This window comes from Takifugu flavidus, chromosome 1, assembly GCF_003711565.1.
Source record: "Takifugu flavidus isolate HTHZ2018 chromosome 1, ASM371156v2, whole genome shotgun sequence".
NCBI classification, from domain to species: Eukaryota; Metazoa; Chordata; class Actinopteri; order Tetraodontiformes; family Tetraodontidae; genus Takifugu; species Takifugu flavidus.
In genome coordinates this window covers 27,783,093-27,792,326 of record NC_079520.1, presented here as the reverse complement: position 1 = coordinate 27,792,326, position 9,234 = coordinate 27,783,093, and positions in this window count along the sequence as shown.

Below are 9,234 nucleotides of genomic sequence, written 5' to 3'. Positions count from 1 at the left end.
GGAATTCCATTACTCATGATTGAAGGGAGAATAAGACGCCCGGGATCGAATTTACTGTCCGTGGTAATAAATGAGGAGCCGAGGTAGGTGTTATTCCACCATCAGGATCACGGATCGATCTGTGATCACGTCTGCGGGGGACTTTTGTGTCCTGACAGGGACCCCGCCGGGGCCGCGATCCCACAACTGTTAATGTGTCAAACGGGGCTGCGCTCCATGAGCGTCCATGATGGGATTCAAGTTTAGTCTTAATGTCTCACGCTTGTGGGGGGGAAAAAAGGGGATTTGGCTCCCAGGAAACTGGGCGGTTCTCCCAATAACGTCAGATTTATCCGAGGAGGGACGTCTTCATCATCCCCGCGGATCGATTCCACTTTTAGAAAGTCCTAAATTGCGTGTCTGCGTGATGGGAGTATCCGACTCAGGAATGCTGCCTGGGCAGCATCAGCCGAGGAGCCGGACGCACCCTGCTGTGCACCCGCCGGCTTAAAGGGCCGGGAAGCGGAGTGAATCCCCCCTTAAACTCCGGCCACCGACCGCCCGGAACGCCGTATCCCTCTCAACTCAAGACTTTTTCATATTCCCGACACAGTTTTCATCCGTCCGTTCCACCTGCTCGGCGTGAGGCATCATGGGAAAAGACGAGAGCCAGGAGTGGTCGGAGGAGGACCCGGACACCAAGCAGACCCAGCCGGAGAGACGCCAGAGCACGGAGGGCAAAAGCTCGGGGAGAAGCTGCCCCACCTGCTGCCTGAAGACCAGAGACTGCCTGATGAGCAACGAGTGCGGCCGCGCGCTGCAGATCTCCAGCGTGGTCGCCTGGTGCGGGATGTGCATCCGCATGTGGGTCTGTGAGTGTCCCAGCTCCCCTGGACGTCTCCTCGGCTACACGCATACAGGAGGATGTGCCAGGCTAATATGCTAGCGATGCTAAGCGGTCTCTGATGTTGAATTATGGGGAAAACGATGGCGTCACGCCCTCAGCTGTAGCCAGAAACACCAAAAAATCCAGAATCACAAACCAACTATCAGACAGAAAATAGGTTTAGCCGCTAATTTGTGCTATTTATTGTGGCGGTTCGTCAGCATTTCAGAACGTTACCCCGTCCAGGAGGTGGCGTTTCCTTAAATGACACTTCTGGACATCCAAATGAGTGAAAACCTTCCGTTATATTTGTGTATATTTGTTCGTTACACAGCTAGCACTCCTCTTAGATTTACTTCCAGCTTAGCTTTGATCTTGGCCCTTGGTCGACAAATCCTTTTCACCCCGCTACAGTGGCGGCTCCACCTGGGTGTAAATAATGAGCGCAGCTTTCTCCCAGTCCTGATGAATCGAGTGCCTTTTGAAAAGTGCCGAATGTGCTAAAATTCCTGCTTTTTTTGTTGCTTCTTATTCACAGAAACCCATCTTGGATGCCAAACCAGCTTTTCCGGGCTCGCCTAGCATCCTCCAGCACCTCCCATTACAGAGACCTCGCTCTATTTAAGCCGGCTGTACAGGAACCAAAGAGACAATTATAGATGGAATTTGATTTAATGTCTTTATAAAAGGTGTTTTTTTTTATTTACAAGGCTGATTGATCAGTATTTACACAACCCAGATGTGCAATATTTACAGCCCAGAGGGTTTTGACCATGTAAAAAAGTGATATGATGAAAGTGGTGATAATAAACTCTTTATGACGTGTCAAGGAGTGAAATCCTGAGTGCGACCTCCCGTACGGGGAAAACGGCCAGATGGCGCGAAGCAATCGTGATGCATCGGCAGCGGTTAAACACATAAAACACAGCTTCCAGCGACAAGGACGAACCTGTGTCCATCAGCTCCTGATGGAGGCCTGTAATTAACGAGAGAAAAGGCTTCTATCAGCACGCGCAGCTAGCTGACGTCAGAAGAGGCTGGAGGACGCGAGCACGGACGGCCCTGACGTCCCAACATACCGCAGGAGTGAGCGGAGCTGAACGCACCTCCTGGTTAACTGGTTGAACTGGTTTATGGTCATTAGCAACATCGCTAACAACCAGGCAGAGATCCAGAAACATTACAAAGCAGGGAAACGCCTTTGTTTCGGACATTTTAGTCATTTCCCCTCCACTCAAAGCAGCTTCGGCCCCTGACTCCGATCAGGCTGAGACGCTAACGCGACAGACGCTAACGCGACAGACGCTAACGCCGATCCAGAGGAGGAGGAGCACAAACCCCCGGGATAAATCCTCTTCATCTCCTCTGTTTGAAGGACGCGGCGGAGCTTCAAAAACGCCAGCTTTCATCCTGAGATGGAAAATAAAAGCTCGAGTGGTGATTTGCAATCACGAGGGAGCCACTGCGGTTGCCAGGTGAACGACAAATCAGAGGTCTTTGAGCATCATTGACGTCTGATTTTAAAAGTGAAAGTGCGGCGACCTCCTGGCTGCTTTCATCCCTCCTTTCTTCTCTCTCGGTCTGCGTTTCTCTGACTGGTGTCACCGCCGGCGTCCTGGTGCCGGGTGACATTTTAGGCAGACAGATTAGAGCTTCCCTCCAATTAATTTTGCCGCCGTTCCCCGGTTAAATACACAATCAAGCAAAGGCGAAATGTCAGCGGGACAAACGGCGAGGCGCCGCGCGGCTGACAATTACCGCCGAGCACCTCAGAAAGGCCGATATGTTAAAGCGGAGCGGCGGAGCGGCGGACCCGCCGCGACAAATGACAATCTTTGTTGCGGCGGCGGGGCTGAAAAGAGGCGCGTCGCTGCTACCTGCCACGCCGCCGGCCGCTGGGGAAAGGTCAAATGTCTCTTCAAGAGTAATGGTTTTAATTAAATATTCAGCCATATTCAACACGCCGTGTTTGCATGTATATGCGGTGCAGCCGGTGGCGTTTCAGGAGGCCGTTTAGTCTTGGAAACGGGCTTCAATTAGAGGGGGGAAACACAAATGTAGCATTAGCTCAATGTAAATGTGCCTGAATTGTTTTCAGATGGACGAGCCGTTAGCGGCGGCCGCGGCGGCACAACTGTAAAGTGATTCCAGTATTCCGCGATGGCAAAATCAATGTGCAACTTCATTACAGCGCGTGAGGCATCCGCGGCTGTGGGTGGTGATGGGGTGGGTGGGTGGGGGGTGGTGGGGTCCAACTGGGAGGACAGTTCAGGGCTTCAGGCGTCAACACCCGCAAGCACCCGGTCAACCTCAAGCTACACTGTTGGTATTGTTCATTAAAGGCTGTAATGGTTCTGTGTGGGTCTCTTTTTGCCCCCCCCCCCGGTACCATAATCATCCAAGGATCTGCGTCTGTGCCTGACATCATTCAAGAACAAAACGGAGCCCCCCCCAACTTCCCCCACCTCAACCACCACAAGCAACAAGATCTGACGTGGTTGTAAGCTAGGTGTTTTTAGCTGCCCCCACCTTCCTGCCCCTGATGGACGCAGAAAAAGCCCCATCCCGTCAGGCTAGCAGGCTGCGTCCTGTTGGTGGGGGGGGGAGAGTAAACTCTTCCCGGCGGCTCGGCGTAACGACCTTCTTCTGCCAAGATGCACAGACGGCCGGGCTGTGATGGCCTTGGCCCGCGGCCCGACGCGACGCAATTTGTAGCATAAATGCTAAATCGATGGGTCGTTACGCTAATGAAACGACACGACAGAGACGCGACACGGTGGCTGAATCAAGGTTCTTTATGGCTGCTGGTGATGGTGGGGCGCCAACATTTGGGAAACTTTCGCTCCGTACGCGGAAAGTGGCTGAAATCCTGAGTCGGGAACGTCGGACCTACAACGTGTGTCCGACTCTCAGAGCTTTGATTTAGGCCTCAGATGTCCCAGCTGAGTTGGGCCCCCCCGGGGGGGACCTGGGCAGGAATTCCGGGCTGTGGTTGCTTCATATAGTGTCGCTTCCAGTCAAGGTTGACGATGTAAAGAGCCCGAGCAAAACTGCCTTTTAAGAGGGAGAAACCTGGAGCAGGACCAGGACGGCACAGGGACGCGTCCTGTGTTTGTGGTCTGATGAACCCCCTGAACCTTTACCCAGGCTGGCTCCGACTGCGTGTTTCTTTTGGGATGACGGAATGTTCGTAGAGATCGACGTGACGTGATTCCGCACGCGTGGAAACATTAAATTCATGGAGCGGAACCGTTCCCCTCGTCTCTGACACCCCAGAAGCTCCAGAAGGTCTTTTGAGACCACCGGTAAGATAAAAGGGCGGAAGAAATGGAAGTGTGTGTGCGTGTATGTGTGTGTGTGTGTGTGTGTGTGTGTGTGTGTGTGTGTGTGTGTCACCTGTGTTTGTTTATGTTCCGGCTGGAAGGTGAGCGGCAGCCTGGGAGGAACGGCTCGGCGGAGATACAGGTGAGATTTGTGATCTCATCTGCTCACCCAGGGCCTCGCTCCCCAACGGCCGTCCTCCCTCGTCAATCATCTCGGAGACGTCTTAAAACGTGGACGGGTGGGACGCCGCGCTGCATCTCAAACGTGCCCCACCCCCCCACCCCCCAGCTGCCCCCCCCCTGCACCAGCAGAGGCAGCAATGAAGGAATCAGGTGTAGAAGCGATGGGTAACCACGGCGACGCGTCGCAGATCCACCACGACGACGTGCACGTATGGGTCACTATGGATCAAACCAAAGGTCCCTATATTATCTGGCGTCCCTCCTCACGTTCAATAAATAACACATTTATGCTTGGACGTGCACAGCCTGACGTGCGCTGGCTTCTCTTTGATGTTCTTTGCTTTGGTCTTTGATTGTCCCCCCCCCCCTGTATTTTATGGCCTCTATCCTTCTTCCTTTATTCTCCTCATCGCTCTTTCGGCTGCCTCCTGCTTTTGTAAATGTTTCCCCAGTCAGCAGGACGGAGTACGAATGATTTAGCATCTCATCGATATTTTGATGTTTTATTTTGTTTATTCTTTTTAGATGTGCGTTATACACTGTTGGTTCATGTGCAGTTCTTATTTTATGTCTTCTGAACTGAATCTTCTTTGTTTCGCTCAGATTTAAAGATCGTTTATTTCTCATCATTTCTGCTTCATTCATTTTTAAAATCTGTTGCTAATTCATGCCATATATATATACTATAACCAGTCTCTGTCCCAGTATAACCAGTCCATTAACCCTCTCTGTCCCACTATAACCAGTCCATTTACCCTCTCTGTCCCACTATAACCAGTCCATTTACCCTCTCTGTCCCACTATAACCAGTCCATTTACCCTCTCTCTCCCACTATAACCAGTCCATTTACCCTCTCTGTCCCACTATAACCAGTCCATTTACCCTCTCTCTCCCACTATAACCAGTCCATTTACCCTCTCTGTCCACTATAACCAGTCCATTTACCCTCTCTGTCCCACTATAACCAGTCCATTTACCCTCTCTGCCACTATAACCAGTCCATTTACCCTCTCTCTCCCACTATAACCAGTCCATTTACCCTCTCTCTCCCACTATAACCAGTCCATTTACCCTCTCTGCCACTATAACCAGTCCATTTACCCTCTCTGTCCCACTATAACCAGTCCATTTACCCTCTCTGTCCCACTATAACCAGTCCATTTACCCTCTCTGCCACTATAACCAGTCCATTTAGACTTTTGGAATGCTTCCAGTCTTCTTGGGTTTGATCCCAACGGTCCCCGGAGGTTCTTAATGCAGCCGGTTTTCTTGCAGTGGAAGAAATAAGGAAAATGTCTCTGTCAGAGGAGCAGCTGCTGTTGTCTGACTGCCTGAGTAAAAGTGGCATTAGGCCGCTTGTTCTAGCAGGAAGCGCCATTCATAATCTCCAAATCCGGAGAACACATCGTAGCGGAACGCCGTTGTGTTCGATGCTGTTGAATAATGTAGAAAATTGGCTCGCGGCCTCTCCGGTAGCACATTTCTGGGTCGGATCCCAGAGCAGAGTGGACAGGTGAGGAATAATCGATATCCCGTCGGGAGCGGAGCCTCCGCGTTTTGTTTGTTTCTCCAGTCTTTTGGCAGGCGGCTCGGGAAGATGCCCTTCAAGGTGTCTGAGCCCGGGTTTCTCCTCCTCCAGCAAACAAACAAAGCTGATGTAATCCTCGGCTTCCTTAAAGCCTGATCACAGCCAGTCAGGATCAGTCGGACCAGACGCGGGAAAAAAACACCCTGCTTATCGGCAGCGTCACAATGGCTTCCTGCGGGATTAGCCGGGCAGCTTGCACCTTTATTCCTTTACTTACTTACTTATAGCTGAGCCCAACTTTAGCATCCAGATTTTGCCCCTCACCCAGGGAAGGAGAAGTTAATCCACTTTCATCATTATTCCGCAAATATTTTCTGAATTTTAGGACTTTTTTTCGCCCGGCTAGCTGCCAGTTTTCTGCCGTTAGGGGCTACGTAGAAGGTCACAGAGGTCGAATTTTAGATAAAACGCTCACGATGCACTGGTGAACTGGTGCATCCGTGTCCAGGATGGATCCCTGCCTCTCCCCTGATCCTGGAGACATGGTGGAACCAGCGAGGCATTCCTGGAGAGGCTCTTTGATGGAGACCTAAACGTCACACCTTCCTACGTGCTGCTTAGCTTTGCTAATTCTTTGAGCTAGTTCGTCCATGATGGATGAGTTGAGAGGAGCAGAGAAGAAGAAGAAGGCCGGGTTGAGCGGTTCTCTGAGGAGACAGAGTCAACTTTGTGGCTCCCTCGCTGGCTTTGAAGCGTTTCCATGCTCGTCATCCTTTGGACATCAAAGCTTGTTTGTGTCCTGAGACCGGAATCTTGGAAATCGTGGAGCAACAAGCTCACACTCTGCAGAAGGATTATTAACAATGTCCTGGAAGCCCCGTCAGATCCAGACAAATGAGGCGCGACCTCCTGCAGCTGGAGTCTGGAGCCGGGGACCATTCCGGGAACCACTCCGGCTCCACCGGAACGTCGCACCTCCAGTTTAAACCAGTTTTCTCTGCCTTATGGAGTTTGTTTCATTTTGCTCCACACTCATATTTCACTCAGCCAGGACATTAAATGAAGACAGTAAATGATTATGAGCCATTCATAACCGCCCGCTGTCATCCCACAATACTCTTTTGCTCCGGTTTATCTCCGTTTAAGCCGTTATTCCCACTCTTCTTCACACCGCTGGTGTTTTATGTGCACATAACGGCACACCTAGCCCTTACGCGCCACCCGCGCTTTAATTTTATGGCTCTTTTCCCCCGCAGACACTGATCGCAGCGCTACAACTGAACAAGTAGCGGCTAATCGCCGGAATGGCCGCCAGGCCGATGACGACCTTGGTCATCGGCCGGGCAGGAACGCCATCGTAAATCCAGCTATTATGCCTGAGCGAGTCCATTAATTTAGCTCCAGTACAGATGTGAGATGTGGTCATGTGACCGGTGAACGCGGTGTTTAACAGATGTGTTATTGGCGAAGCCGAAGCTGCTGCTGGTCACCGGAAAAGACACCGGAATACAGATGGTTCCTGAAGTCAGCCCGGGCTCGGACCAAACGGGAAACGCCCCATTCGGCGTCCCACGCGCACGTGAGCGGAGAGTGTCGGCGCTACTTCCTGTGTCCCCCACGTACCCCGCTCACACAATCACACCCTCTCATTCCTCAGCCGAGGGGGATCAGTCAAGTGGTCAATTCAATTCCGGAATTCCTCTGCTCCGATTGGACCCCCACGCGTCCCGCCGCGCGCGTCGCCGTAAAAGCCCTGCGGCGTGCAGTTATGATGTCAGCGACCGTTTCTCCGGGCCTAACAGGCGTCGCCGCGCACACCCTGGCGCCGCACCGCTTCGGCTGCGGTCCCATTTTCCGGATATTGCTGTAAAAGTTGCAATAGCTGGAATCAAATCAATTTGGGAAAATGTAGCAAAAATCTCATTGTGCGGCGCTCCGGTCTCCTCTTTTATTAACCCAGGGAAATGTGAGTCAGATTCCTGCCTTCAGATTCTCTCGGAGGGATTATTATTGTTATATGAAAGTATTTCGCTAAAATGATTCGGAGCTGAGGAATAGCGGTCCTCGGAGCTGGAATACCGGCGTTCACACAGAGGGAGCGCCGTTAAATTCACCATAATTGTTTGGTATTAAAAACGAATTAACCTCGCTAACGCCGCGGCGCCACGTCACGCTGTTTGATGAATATTTAAAAGCACCGGCAGGATTCTTGGAATACAGATGTTCGGCCTCTTCCCGGTGCAGCTCCGGAGTTTTGGTGTCATTGGGAAACGGGTTTAACTCAGGTCACGGTGATGCGCCTGTTTACCGGCGAAGCCGTGGACCCTCCATGGATGGAGCCATGGTTTAAATGTAAACACGTAGCATCGCTAAGAGCCACCGCTTAAGAGATTCCTCTTTAGAGCGACTGTAGCCGGGTCGGCTGATGGTTCCTGGATGTTAAAGGTGTTCGGATTTTTGCCGACACGCTCCCGTCGGCTCATGGATTCAGGGGCCAAAAAGTGCATCAGCGCGAGCTGTTGACTACTTTATCCTTTTGGAGGAAATAAATCCCCAGTAATGTTCTGTTTTGGGGTCTGACACCTGCTGCATGCTGGGAATTCATGTTTGCTTTTTTCTGTTCCGAGCTCGGATCTGCTCGTGAACCTCTGACTGAAATATGGAGCACCTGGATCCTCGAGGTGATGGAAAAGATGCTCCGCTGACAGGGAGCAGAGTCCCAGGGTCGTGTTTTTCCTCGCAAACATAAATCTCAGCCCCCCCCCCCCGTAGGCTGTGTCAAACACTCTCTTTTGGTTGTCTTGGCAGATTGAGGGGTGGGATTTATATCCGTGCGCTAAGGCGGAAAATTCCATCAAATGAAGGAATGTAGCGGAGAAAAAAGAGAGAAGCTGCTGGTTTTCCTCCTCCACTTCCTACTTTAGCCGCTAGGAGTTAGCTAGTGAGAGCTAAAGGTTGTCCTTAAGGTGGGGGGGGGGGGGGGGGGGCGCTTGCTCCCCATCCTCTCTGAAGTGACTTTTGGGATGTGCTGAAAGATACATTCCCCCCCACCCCTGATTTAGACCTGACCTTTTCCGAAGCAGGAAAATAACATCACGTCAGAAAGGAACGCCATCCGTCTGCCGCCCAGAAACGCAGCCCTCAGCAAGGGGGGGGGGGGGGGGGGGTTATAATGAAGATACTCTGCACCAGCTCACGCCAACGTGCGGCGTTCCGGTTGGGATTCAAATCCTGTGCGCGGAGCTTCTCTTCTCCTCAGAAGTTCTTTGACTTCCAAGTGGTTCCGAGGCCACTCGTGCTTCCAGGACCGAGCCTGTCTCCCTGTTTACGCAGC